This window comes from Adiantum capillus-veneris, chromosome 28 (genome assembly GCF_014529385.1).
Source record: "Adiantum capillus-veneris isolate H3 chromosome 28, ASM1452938v2, whole genome shotgun sequence".
Lineage (NCBI taxonomy): Eukaryota > Viridiplantae > Streptophyta > Polypodiopsida > Polypodiales > Pteridaceae > Adiantum > Adiantum capillus-veneris.
In genome coordinates, this window is record NC_140958.1 from 80297379 (window position 1) to 80322068 (window position 24690).

At 40.6% G+C, this 24690-nt stretch overlaps 1 protein-coding gene and 1 pseudogene across 1 annotated transcript in view; one reads left to right on the forward strand and one right to left on the reverse strand.

The window, feature by feature from the left end:
- Nucleotides 1-20391: 20391 nt before the first annotated feature.
- LOC147420756 (uncharacterized) lies at nucleotides 20392-21621 on the reverse strand (annotated as a pseudogene).
- Nucleotides 21622-23847: 2226 nt separating this feature from the next.
- LOC147420757 (short-chain dehydrogenase/reductase 2-like) overlaps nucleotides 23848-24690 on the forward strand; it is a 65769-nt gene continuing 64926 nt past the window's right edge. Inside the window, exon 1 of the mRNA XM_086505067.1 lies at nucleotides 23848-23983. The gene's annotated coding sequence lies outside the window, so the exon portion shown is untranslated. The remainder of the gene's footprint in view (nucleotides 23984-24690) is intronic.

The window sequence follows — 24690 nt, forward strand, 5'->3', positions numbered from 1 at the left end:
TTCATGCTTTGTCGACTCTGAATTCATCGATTTTTGTGACTACATGGCCCGTGGAGTAGGTTAGTCACTTTTGAGGCTTTAGAGTTGTCCGCTACATAGTCCTGAAGCTTCCCATCCAATTTTAGCCAATTTGGAGTCAATTTGACTTCGTATGTCAAATTTGACGCTTTGTAGCCTTCGAGTTGTTTTCTGCTTTTGGAAAGCTTGCCTTGATTGTTTTTATAAAACCAACCATATGCATTGTGTATAGATCCAGTCTATAAGCTGTCTGTGGAGTCAGAATCCAATTTTGGCATCTGCTATAAACCTAGCTTCCCCTACCAAATGGTCAACTGTTGATTTAGAAGTGTTCTATTATATAGGGGCATTCTACATTTCAAGTCTCGTCCGATTTGGTTGAGCTGAAAGGCCGCTATGGTCAATTTTTGGTCGTAGGACTTCGTGCATTGCTCGGATTCTAGGGTTTTTTTCTTGGGTTTAGACTAGCTACCGGCCATATAGAATGGATCATTTATAAGTATAGAACTTACCCCTCATGTCTAGTGTGAGATGGTGCTGTGAACGGTTGGCCGTGGACTCTGGAAATCTCGCGCGAAGAAGGTTGAAAGCTCTCTCCAAGGGCGACAAGTGGAAATGAGGTGATTTTAGACTACCTTGGATATCTATACTCGGGCTTTCCGAACCATTTTTCCTCTAATTTCCCTATTAGTCCTACTAAGCCGTGAAATCATGGTAGACTCAAAATTTCTTCAATCGGATTCCTGTAGCTCATTTTGCAATAATTTGCGAAAATAGGCCTTGGCCGCCTAATTTAGGCTTCCCGCTTCCATCTGCCGATTTGATTAAAATTTTTTGTGCCTGTCGCCTTGTCCTTCTGATCATCAGCATATCTTCAATGTTTCCATCTGAGTTCATTTGCTATTTATTATTAATTTTTGACCTGTTTATTGAGAAAATCAAATAAAATAACAAAACGCGCTAAAAAAGCAAACTAAAAATCCAATAATTAAGAAAATTTATTGAAAACACAGCTTTATTGTTTTTTGTTGGATTTCTCTGTCCTAATATCAAGAAAAATAATAAAAGTTAACCAAAAAAGACTATTTTTTGATTATTTTCTCATAGTTTATACACTATTTACACTCATCCGGGAGTAGTTATCAGTGAAATTTCCCTTGTTGATGATTTGTAAGGTCATTATTAGATAACTTTGCAAAAAATTACACGTTAACATCAAACTTTTTCCTCCCTCTTTAAACATTGCCCGTAATTACTTAGTTCGCTTCCACCCCTCCTAGATGGCGTACTCCGGGACAACTGTGTGCATGGGTTGAACAATCGTGTCTATGCATACCCTTGGTTGGCTCTACCATGCTTTGAAGATCAATGCAGTTAAAACCATTATGTTGTGCAAGAGTTGGGTCTTGAGTAATTAACTCAAGGGTTTCTGATGTCGAGGTTTTCTTTTGCTGTCTGCCAAAGAGAAAATCTTGTAGCTTGTGTGCTCTTTGCTTTATTGTACCGTCAGGATGCTTTGGCATGCTGATTTCTTGAGCTGTTGGTACCAATATTGATGGTTGTCAAGCTTTTACCCACCACTGTTATCTTGGTTTGCTTTGGTTAGACTGTTGTGATTGAGTCTTTTGAGACTTAACTCTCCATTGCTTCATCGGTTTTACAATGTGTGGAGAAGATAAGTGCTCCTTTTTCTTTCAAATCCATTTCGTGTTAGGTTCCTTGCCCAAAGATGATCTCTTTTGTGTTTTGAACCTTGGAACCATCTTTGGTACCGTAGATGATGTTTTGGGTACCCAGATTTGAATCAGCTTGTCCTTAAGGTGTGCTTTTGGTACCCAAATTTGCCTTACTCCTTGCATGCTACTTGTAGCATTTTCTTGGTTATAGGATGGAGAAGGTTGATTGCTCTGTGGTTTGCTCTGCTGGTAACCTCCTTTCCATTCCTCTTTGCTTGGTGCAATTGGAACAATGAGTTGTCCGCCTTTAGGTGATAGCTTGAGTTGATTGGTATCCCAATCTGTTACTGCCTTGTACGTCCGCATCCATGAGATTCCAAGAATCATTGTTTCATTCATGTGTTCATCTGGTAAGCATACAAATTGATGAGGGCATGAACATCCATGTACTATCACATTTAAGTTGACTACTCAGTGTCAGTGTTGAGTTTTTGTTGCATCCTTTAATAGTCGCTAACCCTGCTGTCAAAGACTGACTTGTTGCTTTCTTATACATGGAATAATTGACTACATTTACTCGAGCTCCTGTATCGACAAATGCATTTTTGCTATGATTGTTCAGTTGTACTTTGATGCGAAGGTCCATTCCATCTAACCATTCATCATCTGTTGACACTGCATCTTTTTATAATTCCCATTGTCGGTCATCTAGTTCCAGAGTGTTGATGGGAATAGGTATTTGTTGATTTTTGATAGTAGCTTTTCATTTGAGTACTCGAAGCCGAGCTTCTTCTTGGGCTTCATCAATAACTTACTGTCGTTTTATCTTTCTTTCCTTAGGTGCATGCATCTTTTCTAGCAATTCATTGGTTAGTGACAAATTGTACTTCTTTAAACAACATCCACTAATCCAATTAGCCATTGGTTCACCATCTAGTGTGGAAAACTTAACTGCTCCACTTGGAGATACATCTTCAATGATAAACGGTCCGTTTTCCTTTTTCTTGAACGTGGGAATGTGTTGCTTATTTAAGGGAATAGACTAAAACTATGTCCCCTTTTTTGAAGATTTTTGTAATTAGATGGGAATCAAAAAATTGTTTTTGTTTTTGCCTTTGTGCATAGATGTGAGCTACATTAGTTAGCCTTTGCTCATCAAGCTTTTCCAAATCTTCAAGTCTCTCTGACAATTTGTGTCCAGTCCACTCAAGATCCTTAGCTACCCTTAGCGTCGGGAATAGAAATTCTATTGGCAGTATGGCATCAAGACCATAAACAAAGTTAAAGTGTGTAGCATTTAAAGATGTTTTGAATGAAACTATATAAGCCCATAGAGCGGCATGGAGATTCATTTCTCCAATGTGTCCTTCATGAACTAACCACTTTAGTCAATATCGAGCTAAGAATTTTATTCGTACACTTGTCCATTTGCTTGTGGGTGATAGGGAGCTGATTTGTTATGGATGACCATAAATTCGTTAAGCAGATACTCAAATACCTCATTGAGGAAATGAATTCCCCTATCACTGACAATTTCTATTGGCAGTCCATATCTTGTGAACACATACTCATATAAGAATGCGGCTGTGGTTCTGGCATCATTCTTTTGAGTTGCTTTAGCCTCTGCCCACTTGGTCAAATAGTCCGTAGCTACAATGATATATTGAGTTTGGGTTCTATAAGGATGTGGTTTTATTGGCCCAACAAAGTCTATACCCCATTTTGCAAAAGCTCTAGCCCCCATAATTGGTCTTAAGGGCATGCTATCTACACGGGTTGGCATTTTTGCTCGTTGACATGCATCACACCTTTGAACATATTCCTTGGCATCTGCAAAATGTGTTGGCCACCATATGCCCGCCATTAAGATTGCTCTTGCAATGGTCTCACTAGAGAAGTGACCTTTAGCTAATCCACCATGTGCTTGTTCTATAATGGGAATATATTCGTCTTAATTTGCACAAAGATGCAAATGTTGATCCTTACCCCTCTGATATAATTGGTTTCCAATAAGAGCATAGTCTCTTGCTTCTGTTTCAATTTCTCTTTGACGAAGTTTACTCATATCTTCAGGAAATGTTTGGCTTGATAAGTAAGTAACTAAATAGTTACTCCACTTAGGAACAAGTGATATTTGGAACAATGTCACATGAGGTATGGGTGTTTGTTTTTGAAGGTGCCTTAGGAAGCGTGTGCGAGTACAAGTGTGAGAGCAAAGAGAGAGAGAGAGAGAGAGAGAGAGAGAGAGAGAGAGATACCTGCTTTGGGTGGAGCGCACAACAATGTAACCATGTTGCATCTCCTTATTCTTTTGTATTAAAGAATAAATGTATACATGGGTTAAGTTAGTAGATGGGTTAGTAGTAAGTGGGATGTCCGGCCAGTTGGCCTGAATTCCAACAAACTCCCACTTGAAGGCCAACGCAGCCCACGTGACCTGGTATGTACAACCGTGAAGCAATCCAACCTATACCCATCAAATCACTGCAATGTGTAAACCGCTCCAAAGCTAAGCCTTTCGTCAAAGCATCTGCTGGGTTGTCATCAGTGTGTACCTTGACCAAATCAATGACCTTTTTGGCCAAGAAATCTCTCACGAGATGATACCTGACTTCAATGTCTTTCGATTTGGAGTGAAACATGGGATTCCTTGCCAATGCAAGAGCACTTTGAGTATCACAATATATCACTGGAGTCTCATCAATGCCAAGATTTCTGACCAAGCGAAATAACTATACAGCCTCTTTACTTGCATCCGACAATGCAACGTACTCTGCTTTCCTAGTGGAAGACGATGTACAATCTTGAAGACATGACCTCCAAGATACTGCTGCTCCAACAAATATGAGGACATAGCTAGATGTCGATCTCTTATTGTCGACACAACCCGCATACTTTGCATCCGCATAACCCATGATGGATGCATCATAGTTCCCGAAGCGCAAACACCTGCGAACCATACCTTTGAGGTACCTAAGAATGTGCTTCACTGCTTCCCAATGCTTGCTGCTAGGATTTGCCATATATCGGCTCACCACTCCCACTGCAAAAGCAATGTCTGGCCTTGTGGCTACCATAGCATACATGAGACTGCCCACTGCCAAAGAATATGGTACCTTGGCCATTTCAGCTCGCTCAGCATCTGCTGAGTTTCAAGAATGCCTGCATTGGGGTACTCAATGCTTTCCGCCCCTGCATATTGAAACGCTACAAAACTTTCTCAATATATGTTTCCTGAGATAACTCAAGAATACGACGTTTGCGATCTCTTTTGATTCGCATGCCAAGATAGTGTGTAGCATCCCCCAAACCTTTCATTGCAAAATTGTTGCTAAGTGTTTTCTTCAAGTTGGCAATTTCACCAATGGATTTCTAGAATGATCATTGAGCCATCATTCTAGCTCTCTTGTGTACAAGCAGTGATCCTCTTCACTCCTTTTATACCCTTGAGACCTCATACATGCATCAAATTTATGATACCACTACCTTGAACCCTGCTTTAAGCCATAAAGTGCCTTTTTGAGCTTACATACTAGCTCCTCATGAGATGCGTTCTCTTGAACAAACCCTTCAAGCTGCTGCATGTAGACATCCTCATCAAGCTCCCCGTGAAGAAATATTGTCTTAACACCCATTTGGACAAGTTCCTTGTCCTCAATTGCTACAAGACCAAGTACGGCTCTAAGTGTTGTCATCTTGACCACATGCAAGCAGATTTCATTAAAATCAACTCGCTTTTGCTGTTTAAATCCTTTGGCTACAAGTCTAGCCTTGTACTTTAGATTTGGATCACCAGAGGTAAATTTCTTCTTGTAAACCCATTTGCAAGGTAAAGCTTTGGCATCATTTTGCAGTTCTACCAAGTCCCAAGTGTCATTAGCAGAATCGAGTTATACTCAGATTCCATAGCCTGCTCCCACTTCACCACATCATCCATCATCATGGCTTCTTAGTAGCAGCTTGGCTCACCACAATCGGTCAACATGATGTAATCAAGACCTGGGTCAAAACGCGTAGGTGGACGAGAGACTCTAGTAGACCGTCTCACTCCTTGACCATTGCTATCCGCTCCCTCTAGAGCATTGCTAGTGGAAGGTACATCACTAGCCCGCTGAGTTGATTTCATTGTCTCTAAGACACATCCTCAAAAGTGACTCTCTGAATCTCTATTTCCTTGATAGGTTGTTTATGCATCTTTGACTCATTGAAGATCACATCTAAACTATGGGTGACTCGACGAGATTCCGGGTGCCAGAGACGATATCCCATCTCTCCATCTGCACCATATCCAATGAAAATACATTTGTGTGACATTGGCTCTAACTTTTGGCGAAGTTGTTTAGGCACGTGAGCATAAGCTTCACAACCAAAAACACGTAGATGGTCATAGTGGGGCTTACGTTTAGACCATAATTCTCTGGAATCTCATAATTCAATGGCATACTAGGTGAACGATTTATAATGTGCACTACGGTCAAGATGGCTTCTGCCCAAAAGCCTTGTGTGAGATTTTCCCTAGAAAGCATGGCTGTGACTCTTTCCTGAATCGTACGATTCATGCGCTCAACAACTCCATTATGAGCTGGTGTGTATGGTGCATTAAACTGCCTTTTAATCCCCCTTTTAGCACAGAAATTGTCAAACACCTTGGAGACATACTCTCCACCGTTGTCAGTCTGCAACCTCTTGAGTTTCTTGCCAGACTGATTCTCAGCGAGTGCTAAGAATTTCTAGAACACAGGAAGAACTTGATCCTTATGTTTCAAAGGATATGCCCACACCTTTCGAAGTAGAGTCATCTATGAATGTCACAAAATAGCTGCCCCCCCCTAGAGATTTGGTTGACATAGGCCCAGAAACATCACTATGTACTAAATCTAGAGGTTCAGCACACTTTTGACCCGATGGTAAAAGTGCACGTACCTAATTTGTTTGCCATAGATACAATGCTCACAAACAAGAAATTCAACATAAGACAAGACAAGTAAGTAGCCAAAACGATTCAGAGTTCTCTTTTTTTTTGGCTAATATGACCTAGCCGACAATGCCACAACTCAGTAGATGACAGCTCGGCTATAGATATGTAATCATGACCAACATTTGACACATGCATGAAATACAAGGTACCATGTTTTTGACCTCTTCGTACAACAAGATTACCTTTGCGTACTATCCACGAACCATTGCCAAATGTGGTGTTGTAGCCCAAAACATCAAGCTGACCAATAGAAAATAAGCTCTTAGTAAACTTGGGTACATGTCTGACATTACATAAAGTAAAGTGCGTGCCATTTATTAGATGCAATTTGATGTTTCAGACACTGTCAATGTCTAGTTCATAAGCATCACCAAGTCTCACTTTGCCACAAGAGTGAGAATAAGTAGAGAACCACTCTCTATGTGGTGTCACATGGAAACTCGCACCAGAATCTACTATCCAATCCTGTGCATACTGTGCCTCTCCTGTAACAAGAGCCACGACAGGTAGATCTGCTATGAAGACCAATACGTCAGAGGTAAGTGACAACAACCGCCGGAAGAGTCTCTACAATAGGAGCATTTGAAGACTCAAGCACATTGATATCCTCTAACTTTGCTTTGCCCTTGTTTGATCATCAGACTTAGAAGTATCACCAGATTGTTTATCCTTCTTGCTTTGCTGTCATTTCTTGCAATCCTTCTTCACATGCCCTTTTTAATGGCAGTGATAGCACTCAACATTATACATAGAACCCCGACACTTACTGCGGGAGCCCCCACATTCCTTGATTATGGCACGACTTTGAGTGCGACCCCTCTGTCTATCACTAGCAACATACGCATCACCATCCTTCTTGCCTTCAAGAGATTTCTTGCAAATTTTCTCGGTAAACAAACTCCCAAGGACGTCATTATACACTAGACCGGTACCAGGTGCTAAGTTGCTAATCGCAGTACAGAACGTATCCCAAGACGAGGGTAAACTAGATAGCAAGAAGATATATTTGATTTCCTCAGTGAAGACCAAACCCTGAGTGGTCAACTGAGTGAAAATGATATTAAACTCATTCATGTGATTAGAAATAGTACCCTCTTCCTTCATACGAAGGTCAAATAGCTTCTTCATCAAGAAAACCCTTTTAGTGGCACTTTTGTTCTCATAACTGGAACACAACTCATCCCATACATCTCTAGCAGTTATTTCTTCACTATAGTAAAGTACATAGATTCGGCCAAATGCAAATGGGGGGTAGATTTGGCCTTAGCATCAAGTCTCTCCCACTCAACATCTGTATACTCGCCCTGTGGGCGCTCCATGATAGGATCCAGCTGGCCTATTTGTATAAGAACATCTTGAATCTGCTCTTTCCAGATAGCAAAATTTAACCCATCAAATTTTTGGATATTGTAAATATCCTTTTCACCGCTATAGATGACATGGATGCAAGCTAAAGATGATATGGCGATAAAAACTAGTAATTTTGGGAAAAATTCGACAGAGTTTCCTCAGAAAAACTAATAGATCTCAATCCAAAACTGTCACAAGAGATCAGTAACGCATCAAAAGTAATGCTCTTAGAGCATAAGACAGGCGCATCAACCACTAACTGTGCATAAAAAGTCAAAAGCTGACCCAAGACTGCCAACACGGCGTCAAATGCACCTAGCCCTCTCTATACATTTCCTATGGTGAGGCCACAAAAAAGGGGTACTCCAGCAACTTGTATCACCAAAAGGATCTCAACATTCGAGAATCCCCCAGCTCAAGAAAACCTCACGCTATCGACCCTCACAAAAGGTTATGTAGACAAGAAAACAGCCCACTCTCAGAAAGGGCCTCTGAACCGAGTCTCAGAAACAATCAGGACTGCCAGAAACAAGCCAAATTGGCTCCACAAAAGGTACGTATGGCAGTTTCCACAACTCAACGTACATCCACTGTCAACAATACTGCAAGGTGTAGTATACGTGCTCAAACAAACGCCAAACGAAATGCGCAAGCAGTAAACAAATCCCTATGGAGAGTGAAACTGCTCTCAAAAGAGCTCAAGTACTATTAAAAGTACCAAAACAATGCATATGCGCATAAGTACTCCACTGAAATCTGTGCTGATGCTAAACACTGCAACTTGTAAGAAACCTGGATGTCATGTATGTATGCAAGAACTTGTGCGGAGATGGATGCCTGAAAAACCCGAGACAATATCGATGCCGAAAAGTGCTCTTAATCAACCCATAAACACCATTTCAATAACACATAATAGCCATAAAACGGCTATATACCATTCCAAAATTGTCTCTGAACAACTTGCACATGTGTCATGTGCGTGTACCTGTAGCTATACCAAAATTGAAGTTGAAAAATACAACTCCTGAAGTGTAGCTCGAATGAAGCTTTCGACTGCACGAACAGCTTCGAAAGGGGAGTAAAATGCAGGACACCCATTGGAAACGCTCTAGGAACACTAAATTTGCCAATGCCGAAATCGGAAACCTGTTTGCACTTTTGAAAGTGCACGCGCGGACATGAAAACGGTAAGCATAAATCTTGCTCTGATACGAGTTAAAGGTACCGCAAGAAGCGTGTGCGAGTGTGTGTGTGTGTGTGTGTGTGTGTGTGAGAGAGAGAGAGAGAGAGAGAGAGAGAGAGAGAGAGAGAGAGAGAGAGAGAGAGAGAGAGAGAGACCTGCTTTGGGTGGAGCGTACAACAACATAATTCTGTTACAGCTCCTTATTCTTTTGTATTAAAGAATAAATGTATACATGGGTTAAGTTAGTAGATGGGTTAGTAGTAAGTGGGGTGTCCGGCCAGTTGGCATGAATCCCAACAGTTTTTGACATTGAGGACATTGTTTTACAAAAGAATGAACACCACTCCTCATAGTTGGCCAAAATACTCCAAGTCTCGAGATCCATCGCATAGTTTGGTCTTCCGCAAAGTGAAGTCCTACTATGGTAATATGTGCTTGACTTAGGTATTGGGTTTTCTCCTCAGGATTAGTGCATAAAAGCAATATTCCATCTCAATTTCTTTTGTACAACCTTCTAGCTAGTAATTGATACATAGCGAGTTGCTCAATTAATCCGATTGTAATAGGAAGTGGTATTTGCGAATCCACTTGAGCTATGGTCATCAAGGATACCATATTTTTCGACCATCGAGGTATCATTTCAACGGAGAACAGATATACATCTGGTAGATCATCGTCTACTCCCTTAGGTGGTTCTCCTGATACGATCCTTGACAAATGATCTGCCCTTTGATGAGTGGTGCCCTTTTTTCACAACTACAATGAAATCAAATTCCAGAAGAATGATGAACCATCTCACTATTCTTCCTATGTTGCATGGCTTGTTGACCAAGTACAATAAGGCTTGGTGGTCCACGGAGAACACAAATTTGTTAGCTAATAGGTAATGTCTATAATTTTTTATGGCATAGATCATTCCTAGTCCTTCCCTTTCGGTGGTTGTATAGTTTTTCTCTGCCATATTCAACTGTCGGCTAGCATAAGAAATAGGAAAATCAATTTTCCTGTCTCTTGGTTGAGCTAGTATACACCCGATGGCAAAATTGGAATCATCTACATGTATGTGGAATATCTTATTCCAATCCGGTGCTTTCAATATTGGAGTTGAAGTGAGAGCTTGCTTAAGCTTCATTAAGGATTCTTCACACTCATAAGTCCATTTAAAGTGTGTAATCAAGCTGTACATGGGTTTTGCAATTATAGCATACATGTAAATGAACCGTCTGTAATATCCACAATGTCCCATGAAGGCTTGAACCCCTTTGACTGTTGTCACTCTAGGAAATTCGGTAATAACATGAATTTTATCCATATCAGTAGCTATGCCATTTTTAGACACTATATGTCCAAGAATTTTTCCTTGTATACCCATGAATGTGCACTCTTCAGGATTTAAGCAAATCCTATAAAGTCTACATTTTTTGAATACCTTTTTTGAGGTGTTCAAAATGATCAGCCCGGATTGATGAATATATACATAGATCATCCATGTATACTTCCAAGAAATTCCGAAGGTATTCTTTAAAAGCATGGCTCATTAATCTTTGAAAGGTGGTAGGAGCATTAGTTAACCCAAAAGGCATAACTCAATAGGCAAAAATACCCCATTCAGTTGCAAAGGAAGTTTTATGCTGATCTTTGGGGTCAACCAAAAGTTGATTTTATCTCGAAAAGCCATCTAAAAAGCTGTAAGCTTCTTTTTCTGCAACTCATTCTAAAACATTCTCAGTGATTGGAAGAGGAAAGTTGTCTCTAATGGTAGTTGCATTCACTTTCTTGAGATTGACACACACTCGTAATTTTCCATTTTTCTTGCGGGCTACCACAATTGGAGACACCCAATCTGTGTGCTCAATTTCATAAATGAATTCAGCTTCCTTTAGCTTTTCAATCTCTTCCTTGATCTTCCTTGAAAATGTCTCATTATATGTGTATGGCCTTTGTCTACTTGTTTCGCGTCATCTCTCATGGGTATGGTATGTTGACAGGTTTCTGGATCAACACCCTTGAGATCCTTATAAGACCAAGCAAAGATATCTCGGTATTCTTTCAGTAAGCTAGGCAGGTCTAGGCCCTTATCCTGGTTCGGTCAGATCTATCTTTTTTGCTTTTCAGGTCCCTCGTAGAACTCGCCCTGTTTTCATAGTTCCCAGACAGGTTGTTCGACTATGATTTTTCGGTCTTGGAGAGTATATTTCTTGTAATGAGATGGAACACTCATTATATTTTTACCATCCTCCTCAGTGGTTTCCATTTCAGTTGTATATATCTCTTTTAGAGCTTTTTTCAACTCTTGATATTTTGTTCAACTCTTGTCATGGTTGAATTCTTGTCCTGGTATTTAGGTAGTGCTTGAGTTTCAATGTTTTCGACATTCCCTGTTTTTTGTTTAAAGGATATCTACAAGTAATTTTGTCCTTGACACAATCATATGCATCTATCTGCATCAAAAACTGTGTTCTACTGGAGACTGATGGCATAGGTTTATCTTTCAAGTTTCTCGTGTCTCTTTTTCTTCTATACCATTTTTGTCTTCTCTGTTTCTGGTTTGGAAAGTTAAAAAACTTTTCCTCCCCTCCTTTTCTGAGTAGTTTAGCTCTCACATGTTCTTTATCCGACCCCAAATCATCTGAGGTAGCTAAATGTTCTTTTAACTCATCTGCTGCATCATAGTGGAGGTCTAAAAAGACTTGTTGAGCTTTCATCAAGTCCTTGGATTCTTGAATTTCATCTTCAATGTGAAGGGTTGAGATCATTTTTATGGGAATTATGTCATAGCCATCCTCATTGCAAAATTGAGTAGGCATAGACGTATTTACACATACATCCATTGTTGCCAAAATTTGAGTCCACTCGAATGGCTCAAACAAATGCTCCGGAAAGGGTTCAGGTACATAGGCTTCGTCTATGCAATCCATTTCTAAGATACATTCCTCTCTTGAATGGGCGTTTTCATGACTAAGTGTGATCTTTTAGATTAACCCTTGTTATTGATCCCACTTGCTTCAAGTACAAATAATTGTTTCCCCAATCTTAGATGAGTTGTATTTTGTTGCATGAAAGATCTTTCCAAGATGATTTCGTAATTGAGTTTCTTTCCAAAGTCTACTATGGCAAAAGTGTGTTGATATTCAATCCCACAAGAATTAACTATCACTTTTTCAAGCAGTCCTAAGGGTTTTTCAATGTGTCCATCAGTCAATTGTAATTTCATTCGAGTTTGTCTAATGGTTGGTTGCCCCCATGATTCCCATACTGCTTTCATGGCTATGGCTATGCCTGTCTCACTATCCAGTATGGCCATGGTTTTGATATCATTATATCTCACTGGAAGGGTTGTGTTTCCTTCTTCCCCTTTGTAGTATTCTCTGACTTTGTTCATTAGAACATATCTAATCTCTTTGTTATCCAATTCGTGTTTCAATTTTCCCAAATTACTTGCGATTAGCCACGTTATCCCCACCTTCTCTAGAGTTTTCTGTAGATCATTCAATAAATATGGTCTGATTTTTAACAATTCTCCTAAAGTAAGAGTGCATTGGATGGATGTAGACATGATTGAATGGATGTTGTCTACCTCTAGAGTCTGTTCTGCTCTCTTTAACTGAGTGTTTTTACACACTATGGATTCATCTTCGTTATCTCCCAAGTAAGAGGGGGATTTTTTCAAAGTCAATGGTTTAGACATTCCTGAAGCGTCAGATCCGCAATCCCTATACAAGGATTGTACATCCTTGTCCATATTAGGAGGTAGGTTGTCTAATCAAACTTCCTCTATAGGAGTTGACTTCAGAGTTAGGCTCCCATAATTAATCTCTCTAAATTTTTTCCATAATTGTCCTGGCTAGTTTTCTTCTACGAATGGAATTCCGTCTAAGGTATCTTCGTTGTCTGACAATATAAGTTATGTTCTTTGGTTTCAAGGTGGGATTCTACCACCTCTTCTGATTTCTCTTTACTGGCTCCTATCACATGCTCCTCAGGTTTTGCCGTACTCTTGAGCTTGGGTTTTTGTTTTTCCAAAATCTCTTGAGTAATTCTTACCAAATTTTGATAATCTTCAAGCTTAGCTGCTTCCATGTCTGGAGAAGGATAGTTTTTCCATTTGTTTTCCATGTTTTGTCCTGCTTTAAGTCCCGCTTGGTAAGCTTCCAAGGCTGCATTGATTGGCTCAAAAATTTTGTCAAACAAAATTGATCTTCCAGATTTTACTGTGGTTGTCTTGATTTCACTTCCAGTTTCTTTCACCTTTTCCTAGAATAGTTTCTTTGCTTTCTCCTCGATTTAGCCCTTTGTTTCTGTTTTCTCATCTCGTACCTTTTGTTTCTGCTTCTCTTGGTCTTTTGAGAGGAAATTTTAGTATTCTCCGAATCATCACAGGAGTTATGCTTCTTTTTCTTAGCCTGAGCTCTGGTGATTACCTTGATTGGAACAATCGGTTCACTCTCGGATGAGCTACTATAGGTATCACTTGGACTACGTTCACTACTGTTTTACCCTTGTTTAAAGGATTTTTCAGGGAAGTGTTCTCCCTTTTTGCAACATTGTATGCAATAAGCTTCAACTGGCTTGAGGTTCTTGTTAGGCTCTGGGCATTCATTTTTCCAATGATCATCTGCACCACAGTTATAACAGTTTTCAGTTCTTGGCTTAATCATGGGTCTTACCATCGGAGGTCTAACACCTTGATTAGCTACGTAGTACATTGGTGCAAGCTCTGGTGTAGTGGATGTGAATTATACCAATCTCTTTCTACCATTACTGTAGATGGACTAAGCTCAACATAGGGTGTAACAGGCACTAGTGCTTGTTCATCTATGACTCCCTCTGGATGCATATACTTTACAGGCACTGCCTTATGTCAAGGATATGGAGGTTGTTGACCCAACACGGGTTGAGGTCTTTTCATACCCATCGGTGGTCTTTGAGCTGGGGCCCTATTAAGCTGAATCTGTACATGGGTTGTCCTTGTGGCCTCATAAACACGTATTGAACATTCCCATTATACTTTGGTCAGTAATAGCACTCATTGGTCTCATGGTTGGTCCATTCACCATCGATTGCACACCATTTCTGCAGCCTAATTGATTGTCCCTGTTGAGGTATCCCTTGCCATGGTCCCCTCATAGGGTGCTTTTTGCATGTTATTCATCATGTCATTCATCCTTTTGAGCATGTCTTCTATGGTAGAAAGCGGTGCTGCAATAGCCATTCCCACTTAGTTGGTTTGGTGGATGTTGTTTTCTCGCTTTGGTTATCCTTAGGGACATCTTCTACGTTGAAAATATCACAATTGTCTCCTAAGTCAATAGCATCTGACACACACTCTTCTAGAGTCGTATGCTTCTTGCTATACAATATAGCATGAAGTTCCTTGTTTAGCAGTCCCTCTAGAAACAATGATACTAGTATTTCTTTTGCAGGTATCTCTAGCATTGAGCATCTTGCAATGTATTGCTTCATTCTAGATGCACAAGCCTTAACAGACTCACCTTGTTTCACAGACTCACCTTGTTTCTGTTTGAAGCTATAAATTTGAGCTACCGTATTGTGTTTGATCCCTGTTTTGGAACAAACATGTATTCAAGTCCATGATTGACCTTGGTTGAATGTTTTGGAACCATGTCAGTACTTTTCCTTCTAATGTCACTTCAAATTTCTCGAATTGAGTATGGAAATCAAATATGCGTCCTGCTCTTAGCACTTGCTTAAAGCTGGCTAAGTGGTCATATGGATCCCCAAATCCACTGTATTTTTTGACCCATTTTTGAAAATTAGATGGTCTGACATGTCTATTTGGTTCAACTCCCAATCTCATGGCAGTTGGTCCTGTTCCGAGTACTTCAAACCAGTCTGTTGGAAATAGTGACTCATGTAGCCTTGGACTGGCTTTAGTGTCACCTGGTTTTCTTCGTGATGAGGTGGTTCCTGGTTTCTTAAAATTACTCTCAAAAGATCTCTCACGGAGTTCTTCTCTTGAAATAGTTTCTGGTCCTTGGCCCAATATCCAATCCCTTGTGGAGTACCCTTGATATTTGGTTTGTTCCACCTCTTCAGGAGTCATCATAACAAAGTTGTTGTTATAAGAATCCCTAAACAGGTAGGTTGGTAAATCTATTGATCCCTTATCCTTGATTTTGAAGATATAGATGATCTTCGTGGGTGTTAGTTGTCCTGATTTGGCATGAGAAGTCCATAGAAGATCTTTGACATTTCTATCCTCCCAACAATAGACTGCGATCCTAGGATTATCCGTACTAAGCCGTTTCAAAGGCTTCAAATCAACTTGATCGTATCCCTCGATTCTAAAGTCGGTGGTCCTTCTTTTACTTCCATATCTGGAATTATGGTATTTACTTCTAACCCCCATTTGTCTATCGCGTCAGGGTTTTCAACTTGTAAATACCTAGTTTCGTTTCTATCCATATACATTTTTCCTTGTTTGTTTGTCCTGATTTCCTCTTCAAACTCTATATCATGGTCATCAATGCGAATAGCACACTCTTCATTAGAATCCAGGTAAACCTAAGCTCCATGGCAGTTAGTCTTATAAAAAGAGAGTATATGCTTATAGCGCACTGTCGTTTCGGTTTTTCAATGGGTCGAATACGAAGACATTTCAGATGTTCAATCTGAAAAAGTGCGAGAATTCTTCCAAGATAGTGTGCAAGTGCTCGCTTTGATTCACACTTTCTTCGATGGATACTCTACTAGCGGTCTCTCCCAATATGCCTTGATTTGCTAGTATACAACCAGATCTAAGGTTCATATAGACTTGTGAAGCCCTGGATAGAGTACTTACCATCGGATTGACTTGTTATCAATTTCTTCCACTTGACTTGATTGCAACTTCTGTAAAGCTTTCAATTCCTTGGCGGAAACCTGATTCTTGTATCAATTTTAATCAAGTTAGCTATTCTTTCACAAAGACTGCACAATTTTTGCTAACTCTTGTGACTGGTCTATGTATATCACTTCAAATCGAGCTAAGTGAGTCAGCAGTTGAGACTTTCAGATTCTACTTTTGCAAAAAGTCAAAGGACTAATCTTCAACCTAGAAACTGAATGAACATGCACTAATTTGGATCCGATTGAACCAAAAATTACTCGATGGCCTTGTATTATGTTGGTCTAACATTGTACAAGTTCAAAAGTAAAAAATGGTGTCTTTGTGTAACAATGATAAATAATCGTGATTATTTACTTTTCTCAAATTTTGGCACTTTTTGGCTTGATTTGCCAAGTATGCAACTTGTTAAGGTCTCTAACTATTTCGTGTCCGCAGACTCGGGTTTTTAAGAATCTGGCTTAAGTCTCACTTTTTGTGATCCAAATTTCACCAAAATTGATTTGTGTGGTCTACTTGATATGCTTGACCTTGTGGTATACTCAAATGTGCAAGAATATCAATTTTTGTAGCAGATGTAAATAATCACGATTATTTACTCCTGCTATTTTTGTGCACTTTTTTGTAACAATCTTGATACAACTATGATAAGCATCTCAACTTAAGCTTCATAGCCAAGTTTCATCAAGTTTGGATAATTTTTGTTCAAATGGTCATCAGTTTTGTATCTGCAGACTAACTTTGCAAATTTGGCCACAATTTTCAATCGAGTGATCCAAATCTTACCAAATTTGGTTTGTGGGCTTAATACAACATGCTAAAACTAGTGGTAGGCTAACTTGGTCAAAAAGTTAAAAAATGGAACATATTTAAATAATCGTGATTATTTACTTCTGACAAATTTTTGCATCTTTTTGGTCAAATACACATGTTTATCACATTAATATAAGCCTATAAGACAAGTTTCACTTGTTTTGAATTTTTTTTTTCAATTTACACTCAAGTTCTCGAAACTCAGTGCAGAATTCAGTTTTTATCCAGTTTTTGGTGATCCAAATTCTATGGGCCTTTACAAAAGATGTTTGTACACATGCATTGAGTCTCTGGTATCAACCTTGGTCACTTTGGAGCTGAAAGTAAATAACCGCAATTATTTACTTTAAACTTAAAATGAACATTTTTTTCAATCTCTTGAAAAACACCAAACAACTCGCATTTAACTCAAGCTGCACTCAAATGACAGAAATCATCAAAAGCCAATCGCTCATCGGCAAACAAATCACATCCGTTACAACATTAAACGACATTCAAGCATAACAAAACCTTTAGGACATGTTTATAAGACCTAAGCACACATGTTTATGGTTTCAAATTTTACTTTAGGTCAAGTGCAAAAATCGTGATTATTAATAGCAGTGAGTTTTTGACTTAGTCGTTTTCGATCCAAAATGCATCTAAATGCTTAGCAATGATGCCCCAATACCCCGCCTATACTTAGTTTTTGATTTTAAAGCTTATATTCTTACTTATGATGAAATTAAACCGCAGATTTCGGCAACGCCAAAAGCTACGAAATACTGTGTAATGCTTACATCAATGCATAGAGCTCTTACCTATGGTTGTAACGCAACACACGCGACTGCAATGTGACAAAACCGGGGAAGGAGTAAGAAGCGCGAGAAGGAGAGAAGTGAGCGCTTTTAGCTCACGCTGTATTTCATTATCCAAAACTTATAAAAAAACTCACAAAAATTGGCTTTTATACCTTAGCAAAGGTTTTTCGTGGTCAAAACTAATAATCTAAGAGCTCTAACTAAAGACAGGTTGATACAATTTGGAAGCTTGTAGACCCGGCTCATCAATTACAAAGTTTTTCTAAAAAGTAGGAGTTACAACATTCCCGATTTATCAAAATAATAAATGTTTTTACAATGAAAGTTCCGAAAAATGGTATCCGAGTTAGCTTGTTGCTAACACTTTTTGTATGAATGCTCCATGTGCTCTAGACCATAGACTAAATTGCACCAGCATGTAGGAAAGGCCAAATTGGCCTTGAACAATGCATGAAATGATCCAAGTCTCTTTGTACCATGGATTGAATAGTTTTTTCAATACCTCCAAATACTATTATCATTGTTTAAATCCATGTAGAAGCACTTATGCTAACGATAGTAGAATATGTAGGATGTAGTTAGGCAAGAGAGTACACCTCAAAGTTGCTACACATGAGGTTGGCTCTACTCATTTGTGCAAAAAACTAATCCTGGTGTCTTTGGGCCCAGGATATCTACATCGCCAAAGGCCTCAAACGCTCTCATAGCCATCTTTAATGAGAACCCTTGCTATTAGTACTCCCTTTAAATAGCTAGAATCCAAGGCCCTCTTTGTTTAGAATAGTAGTGTCAAAGGGATGGGAACTAGTGCCATGAGGTATATGTAGAGGTGCCCAAAATGCAAAAAATGGCATTGCAAGTTCAGCTAAGTATGTAACTTAAAAGTAGCCTATCAATAATAAAAAAAAGAGAAAAATAATTTTAGCATTCTCTTGAGCTTTTGCATGAACATCACGCTTACTCTATCAAATCAACAACTTTATCAATATGATTTTAGAGTAAGTTATCAAGCTACAAAACCTTGGCCTCATCTAAATCTATGTAATAGGATTTACATGCATAGAATTGCAACAGATTGTGCTCGCGTGGTGGTATAGGGTGTAGGATTTCTGACGGTTCGCTCTCCGTGTTGGTCAATTTCCAAGCAGCTAGTGGCTACATCCAAACTAGTCTTGCTTGGTGGGCCTCGCTATATAACATCTATAGAATAATCATGTAGCGTACGCCAATTACGATCAAATCCAGCTTATTGAACTTAGGGTCTAGATTCTAGAAGTCACTATTGAAGGACATTTATGTTACCCGTGTTCGTCTTCATTTTAACTTTTGTAATGTCAGTTTGATTGTACAACTGATTCAAGGCAAGGTTGTTACAGTGTTGGACATTTCATCTTGTAAGTACATATAAATTATTGTAGTAGAGTTGTTGATGTAGTCATGCACATGCGTCTTATCTATAATACATGCACCCAAGGTACAAACAAGAAAATAGATAAAGCATGAATGAACTGCAACAATAAATGAGGTGCTTTACTAACCTGCAATGTTGTATTGCTGCTTTTCAATAGTCAAATCTATAGGCCGATATTTGAGTGAAGCTACAAAAAAGCAACGTGAATAGTTAAACATAACATCTTGCAATGAAACGTCACAGATTGAAAGTGCAAAGTATATAGTGCACCATACAGAGGTGCCATACAAAAGTATGGTGGAGAGCTGGCACTGTGGTCTCTCCAAAAAATTATAAGAAATGGAAGCCGTGCCCTGCCCCGTAGCGTTTATGTGTTGCGCCAAGCAAACGCATGCGCATGGGAAATTGAATGCAGATAACGGACCTTGCAATGTTGTTGAGCTGAAGTCGCGCTTGTGCAATTGGAACATGCAGTGTTGTGAATATCTGTCATGCTTGTTAAAAAATCCCCCATTGTTGAAGCACTGCTCCCCCATTAATTTCTCTACACTACTCGTTAGTGGCTCCCTATTCTTTGTAGATGCACGCTCTGTTAGCTTCTCTTGCCTCGTTCTTACCTGCTCTTCAACTAGCACTGCTCGTTGTCTCTTTACAACATTACAGCTCTCCTTAGAACAATAAATGCTTTGCTGTTCTGTTTGTAGATCCCAACCACCTGCTTGTGCACCTTCTGTGAAATCTTGTTCATTTACCCTCTTTACGTTGGTTTATGACCTTACACCAGGTGACACCAACTTCCCAAGTCTTCTTCACGCCCTCAACCTACAACTGCCCACCCATCAACTCTTCTGCACTTAAAGAGAGATCCATCCAAAAGCAGCTGGCAGTTCAGTGAGCAGTGCGGAAGTGCCATTGTGACAACCAGTTCATGATGTAGAACCTATTGCATCGAGAAGGTAAAATAAGAGTTCTAAGCCGCTTGAACGGTTTACCGAGGACCTTGCAAACCCTGGTTACTTGTTATATTTTGCAGATCATGACCCTTAAAGGTACTTGGGGTGCTTGCCGACATGATGAGCACTCTCAACGATCAGATATTTGGTGTGATCAAGGCATGGCAAAGGTCTATTCTAGTGCTACTGAGACAAAAGATATCAGATATCAATCGATGATCAGTGGGCATAATCTGGAGTCGAGTCACCAAACTTGTACTTGCTTTTGGAACCTGCGAATTGCCTGAGAACGCCTACAGATTGCACGCCTGTGAACTGCGCGAACTGGCGCCTGTGGTGCTTGTGAACTGCACGCCTACGAATTGCGCGAACCGTTGCAAGCCCTGTCTGCGAACTGGAGGCTGCAGCGTTGTAGTGTCGTTTTACTTACTTTAGCTTTAAGATTTTCACTTGTTTGCTAGCGTGAAAAGCTTCCAGCAAGAAGCTGCCAAGTGGTGGCTTGTGTGATCAGATAGGGGAGAAGAGCCTTTGGCTTACCAAGTAAAAAGCTATATTCTAAATCTTTCCGATTTCATCCCATGATGTCGCCCTTCTACATGCCTTGGCTTCCAGCTCTCTGTAGACCTTCCAAAGAAGGACAAGCATTGACATCGTCTTTCTTTGTGTGCGCCTATACGTAGGTGGTTGTTGGCGTGAAAATAAAGCGGTTTGGGAACGAGAACTTGAGAAGTACTTTTAATAGGAGACCGGTGAGTAGTTGCAGGAGGACGAGAGAATCCTACTTTGCTCTCGAGTTGCGTCCAGCCTCCCCGTGTGTGAGAACGCCTTCTGCTGCAGAGCAACACTCTTCTTGCTGTGGCCTTCATGTTTTGAAGTACAATCCACGAGCCAATTTGTATTTTATTCTCAAATGCGCTTGTGACACAGAGCTGCTTTTCAGTGCTAGTTATTGAGGCCATCGGATTCCGATCAAAGGCAATGGCCTAGATCATGCCAAGTGGCAGCTTGTATGATCAAGAAATCAAAAGAAGACATTAGGCTCACCAAGTAACCAAGATCGTTGTGATCGTTGTTGTGCTTGCTTCGCATCAGGTGAAAATAGCTCTCTGGCCCTGTCCCTGTTGAGAATCAAGGCACTGCCAAGCACACAGCCCCTGTGTAATTCAATATGTAAGCATTGCCTTGAAGACCAAAGCATAGGTGATTTCATTTGGAGAGACGCTTTGACTTTGCATCTGCCGGAAACAGCCCAGAGCTTCCTGGCCATGCCCTGTACCACATATCTTGTAATCAATACATTCCAAGAGTTCACATCCTGCACAAGAATCTCCTCAAGTAGTTTTTGTGCTTTCTGAAGTACACCATATTTGGCATACATGGCGACCACGGCCCTGACTAGCGATACCATTGTGAATTTTCTTGTCCATATCAGCGTCTTGCATAGTGTCACATGCCTTCGAGAAGAAAGCATAGGTGATTGCATTTGGAGAGATTCACTCGCTTCACATTTGCTGAAAGCAGTCCAGGGATTCCTGGCCCTGCCACATTTGGCATACATGTCGACCAAGGTTGTGCCAAGCATACCATTTTTTTTTCAACAGCCCCTGACTAACAATATCGTCATGAGTTTTTTTGTCCATCTTAGCGTCTTCCAAATTGCCACATGCCTTCAAGATGTAAGCATAGGTTATTGCATCTGGAGAGATGCACTCGCTTCGCATTAGCTGAAAACAGTCCATAGCTTCCTGGCCCGCTCCTGTTTTTAGCGTATCCAGCAATCAATGCATTCTCGATATCAGCGTCTTGCATAGTGCCAGAACACAAGCATATGTGTTTGCATCTAGAGAGATGCCATCTCTTTGCATCTTCTGAAAACAGCTCAGAGCTTGTTGGCCCTGTCCTTGTTGGGCATATCTTGCAATCAATGCGTTGCAAGAAACGACATTCCGGACGAAAAGCTCAATGGCACTCCAAGAGACGACATTCCAGACAGAAAGCACCTGAAGCAAGTTTTGTGCTTTTTGAGATGCACCACATTTGGCATACATGTCGACCAAGATAGTGCCAAGCACGATGTTTTTCTACACGACCCCTTACTAACAGTATCATTCTGAATATTTTGGTCCATATCAGCGTCTTGCATAGAGACACATGCCTTCATAATGCAAGCATAGGTGTTTGCATCTGCATCCGCTGAAAATAGCCCAGAGCTTGCTGGCCCTGTCCTTGTTGGGCATATCCAGCAATCAATGCTTTGCAAGGAATGACATTCCGCACAGGAAGCTCAAAAACGACCCCTGACTTACAGTATCATCATGAATATTTTGGTCCATATCAGCGTCTTGCATAGTGCCACATGCCTTCACAATGCAAGCATAGGTGTTTGCATCTGGAGAGATGCCATCTCTTTGAAGTTTGCATCCACTGAAAACAGCTCAGAGGTAGCTGGCCCTGTCCTTGTTGGGCATACCCCGCTGAAAATAGCCCAGAGGTAGCTGGCCCTGTCCTTGTTGGGCAAATCCCGCAATCAATGCGTTGCAAGGAACGACATTTCGGACAGGAAGCTCGTCAGGCACTTTTTTGAGCCATTTGAAATATTTAACATACATGTCAGCCAATCAACAATATCTCGTGTAATGCCACACGCCTTTAAGATGCAAGTGTACGTAGGTGATTGCATCTGGAGAGATGCCATCTCTTTGCATCTATTGAAAACAGCCCAGAGCTTCCTTGCCTTGTCCCTATTGGGCAAATCCCGCAATCAATGCACTCCAAGAGACGACATTCCGGACAAGAAGTTCCTGAAGTAGGTTTGTGAATTCTGAAGTACACCACATTTGGCATACATGTCAACCAGCCAACCAAGGCAGTATCAAGCATAAAAGCATAGGTGATTGCATCTCGAGGGATAGGTCTCTCTTCTCACACGTTGAAAACAGCCCACAGCTTCCTAGCCATGCCGGTCCCTGTTGGGCATATCCTGCATTCTGCAAACAGCCCAGAGCTTTCTTGCCCTGTCCCTGTTGGGCAAATCCCGCAATCAATGCAATCCAAGAGACGACATTCCGGACAAGAAGTTCCTGAAGCAGGTTTGTGAATTCTGAAGTACACCACATTTGGCATACATGTCAACCGGCCGACCAAGGCAGTATCAAGCATAAAAGCATAGGCGATTGCATCTCGAGGGATAGGTGTCTCTTCTCACACGTTGAAAACAGCCCACAGCTTCCTAGCCATGCTGGTCCCTGTTGGGCATATCCTGCAATCTGCAAACAGCCCAGAGCTTTCTTGCCCTGTCCCTATTGGGCAAATCCCGCAATCAATGCACTCAAGTGACAATATTCCAAACAAGAAGAAAACACCCCAAAGCTTCCTAGCCATGCCAATCCTTGTTGGGCATATCCTGCAATCTGCAATCAGTGCGTTTGAAGAACGCGATAAATTGAGAGCAGCGACACAGATTGAGATTGAAAAGCAACGATCCCTATTGGGCATATCCTGCAATCTGTAAACAGCCCAGAGCTTTCTTGCCCTGTCCCTATTGGGCAAATCCCGCAATCAATGCACTCCAAGTGACGACATTCCAGACAAGAAGAAAACAGCCCAAAGCTTCCTAGCCATGCCAATCCCTGTTGGGCATATCCTGCAATCTGCAATCAGTGCGTTTGAAGAACGCGATAAATTGAGAGCAGCGGCACAGATTGAGATTGAAAAGCAACGATCATGGCAGCAATCGGGCCGTACGATCGTGGCAGTAATCGCACGTCAAATAATTGCTCTACGTGGACGAGCGTGCTGCCTAATTTGAAAAAAAGGGCCTTAGGCTCACCAAGTAAATAAGAATTCAGTAACGATTCTATCCCCCTATTTCCCTCTGTCTCCCTCCACTTCTTGTTGAAACTGTTCAGCTTTATGAGTAACTCTTTACTCGAGCGCGATGGTGTCCTCAACCAGGTAATTCTTTTTTGCTCTACAACGGAACGGCATCTGATAGTAGTTGTTCGACTTTTTCATTCAAGAAGAGAATGCAGGAATGCTTGACGGAATTCGTTCTGGGGTGCATGCTCCCGTGTAGGCTAATCTCTCAGAAAATCTTATGCGTTAGTAGTAGTCTCTGCGGTAGGCTGCCTCCTTCATTTCCCAAATTTCGAAGAAGAAAAAGTGGAATTGAGAACTTTAACGCTGTAGGGACAATCCCAAGAGACCTGAATGATCTGTCCAACGAGAACTAGGAGGTGGATGATAGGCTATAGCCCATGAATTTCTCCAGGCGATCGAATCACGTTTGAAAACTAGCAAGCAGCTGGCACCGCAAAAGCATCCAATTTCTACAAATCTTCATTGCGGGCAAGGCCATGGCCTCAAAATTGTTTGATGCACATACTAGCATAACATACTTGATGACTTGTGTGCATGCAATACCTTTGCATTTGGCATAGCCTCCATTTTGAAAGCAGTGCATATTGCATCATTTCGGCTATTATTATAACCATCGAACTTATAAAGACCACAAAATAATGAGCCATATGCAACAATATGCCATTTGTCATACAGATTATCTCTTCCTTCAAAGCCACTTTTGGCTAGTGAGAATGTGAAAAATTCCTTTATGACCTTCAGTATACATAATACGTCTAATAGTGACATGTTTTATTGCCAGA